General features: G+C 33.3%; 1 pseudogene; it reads left to right on the forward strand.

Annotated features, from left to right (window-relative positions):
- The first annotated feature begins 4,867 nt into the window (after positions 1 to 4,867).
- LOC120181688 lies at positions 4,868 to 6,458 on the forward strand (annotated as a pseudogene).
- The last annotated feature ends 4,079 nt before the right edge of the window (positions 6,459 to 10,537 follow it).

Below are 10,537 nucleotides of genomic sequence, written 5' to 3' on the forward strand. Positions count from 1 at the left end.
CTATTCCGCTCCAAAACCCAATCAATATCACATCCTTAAAGAAATCGAATTGGAAATTGGATGAGAACACCGGACTATGGTCTTTTCGACCCGGTAAGCAAACCCCGGGAGCTAGTTCTTCACGAGCTGCTCCTAGTTCTTCTCGTGCTCCTCCTCCTCCTCCAGCTCCTGACGCTGATAATGATCCAGAGCTTCAAAGGCTTATGAGAGATATTGACGAGGAAGTACCAGCTCGGCAAGATGATCAAACGCCACCTTATTTCCAATCTTTTCTAGAGTCGTTTGATCTGCGTTTTGCTTCCATGGAGTCTACGATTACTGAGTTTCAGAGGGAGATGCGTGATCGTATGGATGCTCTTACTCTTGAAGTTAGAGCTCATTATCCTCCTCCTCCTCCCGATTCCGCTATGGATGATTAAACGTTATTTGATGATATTTGGTTTTAAACTTTAAGAACTTGGATTGTTAAACTTTTTGATTTGAATGTTTATGTTTGTTTGGATGTTTGGATGCTTGAATGTTTGAACTTAATTTTAATATATTTGGTTTGAATTTTATTCATTTTGCATCATTAGATATATGACCAATTATGCCATTTCACATTTTATTATGAATATTGTTTATGAAAACTAATGGCTAATCTCTCTTTTGATTGTGATCTTAGCAGCTTATTATTAATAAATCAATTGGCTAATGTTTTTCAAAATTCTTGTTTAAAACGTTTATATAGAGTCTTTTTGATTTAACAAAAAGGGGGAGAAAATTTAAGATGTGCTATAGATGTGCTATAGTAAGGGGGAGTAAGTTTTTCAAAATCGATTTCAAAAATAATTTCTTAAACAAATCTTAAAATTATTCAAATGTTTTGTTATATCAAAAAGGGGGAGATTGTTGAAAACATTTTTGATATTTCGATATAACAAATTAAGTTAAATGAATTTTAAGATTTCACAAATGATTTTACAAATTCGATTCAATTAACCGAATATCAAATTATTACTCCAAGTTTTTCAAGATCAATTTTAATCCTTACTAAATGTGTAAAATTGTGATTTGTACTTAAACTATTTTTGAAACAATTTTCACAAAGTATTTTGAACCAAAAGCAAGCCTTAAATCAATTATTCAAAGGCATGCACCGATGCATCAGTCCATGCATCGATGCATCGATGAATTAATTGAACATCGAATGCATTCTATGCACCGATGCACTCTCCATGCATCGATGCACTCTGAATATTTTCAAAACATCGAATGCATTTGATGCATCGATGCACAAGCCATGCATCGATGCATCAGGCTATTTTTCAAACATCGAATGCATTTCATGCATCGATGCACACTTGGTGCACCGATGCATCAAGTGTTCCAACGGTCAAAATATTTGAATTTTACACGAATGCACCGATGCATACTTGATCATGCATCGATGCATGAGACGCTCCACCTAGAAAAATTAATTGTTTTCACACTTAAACGGCTCTATTATCCCCACTAATTATCACCAACATTCAGAATTGATTCAAGGGGTATTTAAACAAGTTCTGGAGCCATTGATCAACAACAAGAAACATCAATCAACTAGAATCAAGAGAAAATCAAAGAGAAAGCATCAAACCTCAAGTTTGAGTATTTCAAGCCTATTTTTCATCCAATATTCATTTGCTTTCAAGAACACTTTTGTACTCAATTGTATTTATCCTTGAGTGTTCTTTTCTTTATTCTAGAATTGTGCAAACATCTTATCTTGTGAGGTTTTCTTGTAAGTTTGCAAATTTGTAATCTTCTCTTTGAGAAAAAGAGTGTTCTCAAGAGTTGGGGTATACTCTTGAGGGATTTTGTAAGGTTATCTCTTTGGCCTCAAAAGAAAGAACAAATTAGTGAATTTGTTGGAAAATCCTTAGTGTGGATAGCTAAGGTAGTGGACGTAGACTTTGTTTGAGAAAGTCGAACCACTGTAAATCGATGTGCAATTACTTTAAATTTTCTGCAAAAGCTTCCACGAAATTTTTAATTACCAATTCACCCCCTCTTGGCCGATTCCGTATATTGATTAACTCAACAAGTATCGATACTCTTACAAGAGTACTGATACTTTAGGAATAGTTTCGAAACTCCTAGGCAACTATCGAAACTTGCTAGAACATAGGGCTAAAAAGTATTGATACTTATATAAAGTATCGAAACTTTAGCATGAGTATCGATTTCAGTATGTTTTGGGCAAAAATGTCACTTTCCAAGGGAATTAGACTCGAGGTACTCCAATACTTCATTATATCATCAAATAAGACTACAAGTGAAACAATATTATTGTTTAATTCAAACATAGAAATCAAATAATTAGGGACAAATAGGACTAGCCTTGTTTGATGCTCAAAAAATTATTCGAACACCCGAGTTCCTTTAGAAAAGCTAGTGGAGTTGAAAGTATAGATGCAGTCCGGTATAGGGGTGTAAAAGAGCCGAGTCGAGCTCGAGTATTGCTGAGCTCGACTCGACTCGAAAACTCGCGAGCTTAAAATTTTCAAGCTCGAATTAAACTCGAAATCCTGAACTGAAGCTCGTGAGCAACTCGAAAAGGCTCGAAATGAAAAAAAAATTCTTAAACTTAACTCGATTGAAGCATCAAACTCAAAATCAAACATGAACCTTAAATACATGAAATCTTATTGTATTTAAAAAAATCAATACATAATATTAATATTATTAATAATTTATTAAAAATAAAATAAAATCTTAATATATTATATTTTCGAGCTGCTCACGAGCTTTTCGAGTCGAATATCGAGTAGCTCGTTTCGGCTCGTTAAGAACTCGAGTCAAGTCCATTTGATCCGAGTATTTATTGAACCTTGATCGAGTCGATCTCGAGTAGCTCGTAATCTGTCTCGTCTCATTTACAACCCTAAGTCTGGATATATCCTTATATAGGGCGCAAGTCCCTTAAAATCGACTAACTAAGGTCGAGGCCTGACACCTATATGGGGTGGGTTAGTCAGGAGTATGGTGCCCGATGCAGAATTTTGAGGGCCATATCTCAGTAGACTAGATGGGTGTGTGAGCTCTAAGATGCAGTAATCCCTTAGCCATACATGATGTCTACAATAGCGTAGAGAGTGAGTACCTAAAGGATATTCACTAAGTAAATCATATCAATAGACTTGATAGCTAGCCTTTCAGTGATATGCAGTTAATATGTTTCATCTATTAGTGTGTCGCTGAGCTGGTCAGCTCAGCCTTCGGATTGCTTCCGTGAATACGTCAGTAGATCCAGTAGGCGAGGAGCAGTAGATAGGTCAAAACCCAGTTCAGACCATTGCAAATTCAGAGTACATCTCAGCATTTTTGAAAGGGCATGTATAATTGTAAAATTTATTGTCCAGTTGAGTCATAGTTTCAGTAGAGTAATCTGTATCATTTTTGTAAAGTGTAAACATTTTAATTTGGAGCTTCTCAGTGTAAAGATTTTATTCATTCTTCAGTTTATTTTACAGTTGTTTTTATATTTAAACAAAGTAAGAAAAAGTTGGTCAGTCACTTTTGTGGTTCTGTGTGTCATCCTAAATTGGTTGACTGTGTGTCGTACTGGTCTAGGGTGTTACATGCCTTCCAACTCAAAAAATAAACCCAATATGGACATTTGAATAACGTTTTTCGTCGTTGACTGTTACAACAATATTGTGTCAGTTCGGGGTGCTGACATGACGTTCTACAGTAATAGTCCATCTGTCATGTTAGAGTTACCAATTTAGCTCATCTGCCACCCTGGGCTACCACGACAGCATTGTGAACTGTCACGTTAGCGCGTTAATAGTCAACGACGAAAGAACGTTGGTCAAAGGGCCACATTAGGTTTATTTTTTGAGTTGAAAGGTTATGTTAAGAGAAAAATAATACAAGATTCACATTAATTTTTTAAGTATAGAGACCTTATTCAAATAAAATATTATTATAAATAAAATATTATTATAAATAAAATATTTTGTTAAATATTAGATGGAAGTGTAGCATGATCTAATATAATAATAATAATTTAGCTCAAAATCAATTAGTAACACACACTTTACAAATGTAATTATCTGAATTCGAGTTCTATAAAAATATCAACATTCTCTTTTATCATTAATATCACTTAAAAAATTCAAATATTAATATTATTAATATTATTCATAAATGTATTTGAAAAGGTTAACTTTATTAATTTTTTAAATTAAAATTAAATTGATTGAATACAAAAATATAAAAGGTTAAATATTTTATTATATAAATTTACTTAATTATTTGATCAAAAATTCTGTTAACATTCTAAAAGTAGTTGGCTTAATTGAAACTAGTTTGGTACTTTAGTGACTTTATGAAAAACATTTAGTTTAATGGTTAAAATAGAATTTACCTCTCGTTTAGGGATTATTTGGATAATTTATCCTGAAAAGTTATTTTATTCAAAAATTAAAAGGGTAAAAGTACATAAATGGACCCTAACTATAGAGTATTTATTTATTAAGTCTAACTATTAAAAGTTATAAAATTATCATTCGATTATTCACTATGTTTTAAACTCGTATTTTTTCTATTAAAATTTGACAGATATCTAAGCTAGATGTAGAATACCATCAATTTTTAAAATAAAATGAGGCTGGAACATGATGATTAGTGGTAATCATTTTATAACTTTTAATAGTTAAGAGACTCAATAAAATAACACTATATAATTAAAGAATTATTTTATAATTTTTAATAGTAAAAAGAAATACCTTATAATTAAAGGGTTATATGTGTACTTTACCAAAACAAAATGTTGGGTCAATCTCCGGGAAAAAATCAAATCAAAATCAGAAAAAGGAAAAAAAGAAGAGAAGAGAATCCCACTGGAGCTCCCTTACTGTTGATAATCACTGAGATTCCCTTTTCGCTTTGATTTTACGTTCTTCAATGGCGGGAATAATATACCAGATCTTAGCCTCCTCCACGCTTCTCTCTCTGGGTGTTTACCATTTAATTTGCACCGCCCGTAACTTCCTCAAATCCCCACAAAGCTACTCTGCCAAGCCATTTTACCCTTTCCCTTTCTCTCCCAATCTCCGCCTCAAGCACCTCCCTCTCTATCTCCTCATCCTCTGCCTTTTCATCGCTTTCCTCCACCAATCCATCACCTCCTCCGACCCCGACTCCCTCGTCAAAGGCCGCACCCCCTTCTTTCTCGTTTCGATTTCGTTTCTGATCTCCGAGACTACGTCGTGTCTTCCTTTCCCTCCTGATCTCTTCTTCGCCTTTGGGTCGGCTATTTTCTTCCTCCATTACTCCGTTTCCGAATCCGCTTCTTCTGTTCAGACGTCTGATGCGATTCCATTTCCGCCCGCGTCTCGGCTTTGGCTTCCTTGATGTGTTTGATTCTGGCTTGTCAACCCAAGCTTTTTGTGGCGGAGGTGGGCCTGGGGGTGGCGATTTGCTTGCAGGGGCTTTGGGTTTTGCAAACCGGGCTCTCGCTTTACATCGATGCGTTTATACCCGAAGGTTGTCATAAGTTGCTTGATGTTGTGAGTGGGGTCGAGGGATCTACTAAGTGCGAGCTCGTTGAGTCGCGGCTCAGGGCTGTGGCGATTCTGGATCTGGTGTTCGTTGTTCACGTTATGTTCGTTGTCATCATTGTGATGGTCACTTACGCTCTTGTTATCAAGATTAGGACTGAAAATGAGATGAGACAGATCGTGAGTTATTCGAGAACGATTCGATTAAGGTTTGATAAATACTCGGATCGAATGGATTCGACTTGAGTTCGAGCTCAACTCGAGTTCTTAACGAGTTGAAACGAACTACTCGATATTCGACTCGAAAAACTCTTGAACAGTTTGAAAATATAATATATTAAGATTTTATTTAAAAAAATAAATTAATAATAATATTAATATTTATGTATTGATTTTTTTAAAAAAAATATAATAAGATTTCATGTATTTAAAGTTTATGTTCGAGTTTGAGTTTTAAGCTTTAATCGAGTTAAGTTTAAGATTTTTTTTTCATTTCGAGCTTTTTTTGAGCTGTTCACGAGCTTCAGTTCAGGATTTCGAGTTCGAGTCGAATTTGAAAATTTTAAACTCGCTAGTTTTCGAGTCGAATCGAACTCCATTTCAGAGTTTTCGAGTCAAGTCGAGCTCAGCAATACTCGAACTCGACTCAGTTCGTTTACACTCTTATTTGGGACGAGGAAACTGGGATCGTATGAGGCCTTGCCTTCCAATGCTGCTGATAATAATCATATTCAGATGAAGGCTTTGACTGGCACCCAAGCTTGATCCGTTTTCTATTTTTCTAACTCTCGGCTCTATCTTTTCTTTTCTTTTCAATTTGATTCTTGTTGTTGTGGCATTCGTTTTAAGGATTATTAAGCATGTCAAAGTTTTGAACTATGTAATCTGTGGCCACTTTTTGTGTATACAAGTTATTTCCATCTTTCTCTACTTTATGAGCTTGCTGGTAGTTATCTTCACTTCATCACTTGATCTCTCTGTCGTTGAATTCTGCATTCATTGGATGTTAGTCATCGTTGAATGGAAATTAAAGTTAGTCCAATGTTTGATAGAATGAAGAGCGAAAAAGAAGCTGATGACAGTAGGAAATCTTTCTCTCTTTATATAAAGGGTTACTTTTCCATTGTGTTATTGTTCGAGCTCCATGTGTTCAGAAACTGTAACTTGATTTCGCTTTACTTTTAGGCTCATTTTCGGATACATGCCTGGTAGAGTAGACAGTGAATTGTCAACCATGTCATTTATCGGTGTAAGTGATCGATATTAGCTGAAAAAACCTAAACCATTTACCCGCAGGGATGTACATCTTATTAGTAAATTTGTGTGTGTGTGTGTGATTAACATGAATGAGTGGATTTGATGGAATGTGTTGGGACATTGAAATTTTGTGTATACTGTTGAACAATATAGTGTATTTCATTATGTAGCCGAGCTTTTATAAATGTTCTAACACCCCTAACCCGAATCCGAGTTCGAAGTGTCACATCAATTTTTAAACCTTTACTTGTTCAAAATAATGAAAAATCTCCATTAAAGAAAACTTTCTATTATTTCAAAATAAAAGTTTTCACACTTATCAGAGCATATACAATTCAAATCGTTTATATGACATGTCAACTACATCTAAAAGAATAAAATACATATCAAACATTTCTTTTTTGATTTGAACTTTGTAAGAAAGATGTTGATCTGTCTTGCTCTTCTCAGCTTCTATATTCACTTTTTGTAACATGCGTGTGAAACACTCACACGCTAAGTCGATGACTTAGTGAGGCATAAAAAAAACACATCTAATGAAATTCATATCTACTAATCATGCATGACTGTTTTATGATATCAAATCATACAACTCATATACTTTTTCCATATAACAATTACATACGTGTGCACATACATTTCATCATTTATATTTTTATCATACTCTTATACTTCATATCTCTTATTTCTTGTTCATATGATCTCTTACGTTCATATTCTATATCTTATAACAAATTTTTATATCATCATCTAAGTCATTTATACTCATTCACATATACATCAACATATATTCATGTATATCATGTAACAGATGCAATCACTCATATCACACATATATCATGTCATACAATTCATATCACACATCATATACATATATTACATACATTATTTTCACAATTATCTCTTTATTAGCCCATGTACACATGTGAGAACTACGGATATGTGAGTCTATAGAGATTGTGCACTAATGTTGTCACCACAGCTCGTATAAATGCACCGAAGTGCCACGTAGAATTGCACCGTAGTGCCGCGTAGAAATGCACCGAAGTGCTATATAAGGTTGTCCCTAAGGACCACGTAGAAAATTCCTTAAGGATCATATACATATGTCAATGATCAAGTATGTGTCTCAAAAGACATCACACATGTTCCAAAGAATACATATATGTCCCGAAAGACCGCGTAGACCCTCAACTCTTGGCATGCCAACTATACCTCTAGCTTTCATGTCACATAACATGGGCATAAATATTTATGTTAGCATACATTCACATATACACATAGTCACATAGTTCTTTCACATAGCTCATTGTCATATAAATCACATATCACAGATACATCTAAACACATGGTTCACTTACGCGTAGAACATTTTCATATGATTCACATATCACAGAGCTTATCACATATAATTGTATTCTTTTTCATATAATCACATAGTCATATAATATTTCATATGGCATATACTTTCTCTTTCATATATCTCATGTCACGTATCATATCTTGTGATCATATAATCATGTTACTTATAATCACATAACTTCTACTCATAGGGTTCAACATCATTAAACTTAGTTCACTTTCCATATTATCATACATTTATATAATCATATATGTCCTATCATTAACCTATAAACTTACTCATATACTCATATATACTCTTTAATATAATTTGTATAGTAATGCTATATAATTGTATCATATACTGAGTTTACCTAAGTCTTCCTTTATAAGTACCAGTTCAAATAGTCTCATTCTATACTATACATAGTTTCTACTTATCTTATCTCACTTCCCCTTTCACTCACATAAATCTTCTATATACTAGTTTTATCTATTTATTTAGTTCAATTTCCATGATTTCTATAATATTCTTTCATAAAGTGTTGTAATTCTTCACTTTATAACTCATAACCCATAGTTTCCTTTAAGTATATAAATCTTCCCTATATAACTTATGTATCATTACTTATGTTTATGCCCTCAAATTTATACTATCCTCACAGAGTCTCTTAACATTTCTCGTGTAATCACTTATACCATATAATATGACTTATACTTGGTTATCTTATGTTCACACACATATATATATATAATATCAATGATTCATTAACATATAGCTTATGTCACATGTTCATTTCATTCTTTATGTCTTTATCATATAACTTATTTCACGTTCTTTCATTATTACATAATAATGTTTTACACAAATCATATAGCATATACAAAGCATATCAATATCTTTAGTCATGCATACATACAATTAATGTAATACATATAATCACATATAACACATATAATCATAACAACCACATAATCATGTTCATGACTTCATGCATATTACTCTAGGAAATAGACTCACCGCAAGTCTTATTTCCATTAAACACTACAGGTCACTAGTATGCACTCACTTGTATTTTTTTGCTTTCCCCTGATCGATCTTACCGGGTAATTGTTCTGGAACTTGTTTAAGCTCTGAATCTACATAGTAATATATTGATACATATCAATATATTAATTAATATATTCTAAACTATCGATTCTTAGGCTAAAAGAAAGCTATTTTCATCTTTTAATAAAGGTATGCATCGATGCTCTCTACAGTGTATCGATGCATTCCTTAACGTGTGCATCGATGCACTACCTGTGCATCGGTACACAAATCACCTTCGATGTTTTATTCTTAAGGGGATGCATCGATGCACTAATTGCATTCTATGTTCATTCATTTGAGAGTGCATCGATATACATTGAAGATGCATCGATGCACACAACCCATAAATTCCATTTTAAGCACGAAATTCACTCTCTTTTCAGCTCATCGCTTCATCTTTCACCTCCTTTAATATTCTTAACTCTTATACACCTATTTAAACTAATTAATGCCCATTCAATACCTGTAAAATTTAAAAATCAAATCCTCCAAATAGAATTCAAGAATCTCACTCAAATTCCAACATGATCTAAATCTAATTCTAACACTTCATATGTCTTAATTAAGTTGAGGACAAGTCAAATTCATCCTTAAAATTTCAAAAACCATTATATATCAAAAATTCATTTCTAAACTCTTAATAGAAATTTCTTTGTAATTCTCTCTTCTTGATGTTTTAAGCTTATATAAGCTTTCCTTAAGCTTATATAACCCCCAAAGATTCAAAACCAACTTATAAATTCAAGAAATTAACGGCTACAAATCAAACGTACCTTTAAGCTTGAGCTACAGGAAGAAGAAGAAGAGAGCAAGAAGAAGGCTTCCAGAAATCTCTCAAAACCCACGTGTATAACTCTTATTTAAAGGGGAAAAAATATGCTTTAAGCTGAAAAGACTAAATTGCCCCTTTAATTATCCATCTATGCTATTTAATCCATCATCAAAATTATTTACTTAAATCCCAGAACTTTAACTTATTTCAAAATTGAGCACAAAACTTTCAAAATTCTCATTTTAGTCACTAGCCGGATTTTGAGATATTACAAATGTATTGAGCAGAAGTCGGGATGAATATTGTCGAAATAGATTTCATGAAGCTGGACCAAAAGGTATGTATAAGTAAAGATAGACTCGCATATTGAAATCATATTTCATACGTGAAGAACCAATTAGAATGCTATTTAGTTTGTATTCATTCTTAGCCTTAAATAAATTACCTGCAAGCAATGAAGCTTTCATTTTGATAGTGTATGGACCTTTCCTTAACTCTCAATCTAGGTTACTTGTCATAAAGATTATTTGTGTATGCTTTCCTTCT

Source organism: Hibiscus syriacus, unplaced genomic scaffold (assembly GCF_006381635.1).
Source record: "Hibiscus syriacus cultivar Baekdansim isolate YM2019G1 unplaced genomic scaffold, ASM638163v2 tig00112530_pilon, whole genome shotgun sequence".
Taxonomy (NCBI): Eukaryota; Viridiplantae; Streptophyta; class Magnoliopsida; order Malvales; family Malvaceae; genus Hibiscus; species Hibiscus syriacus.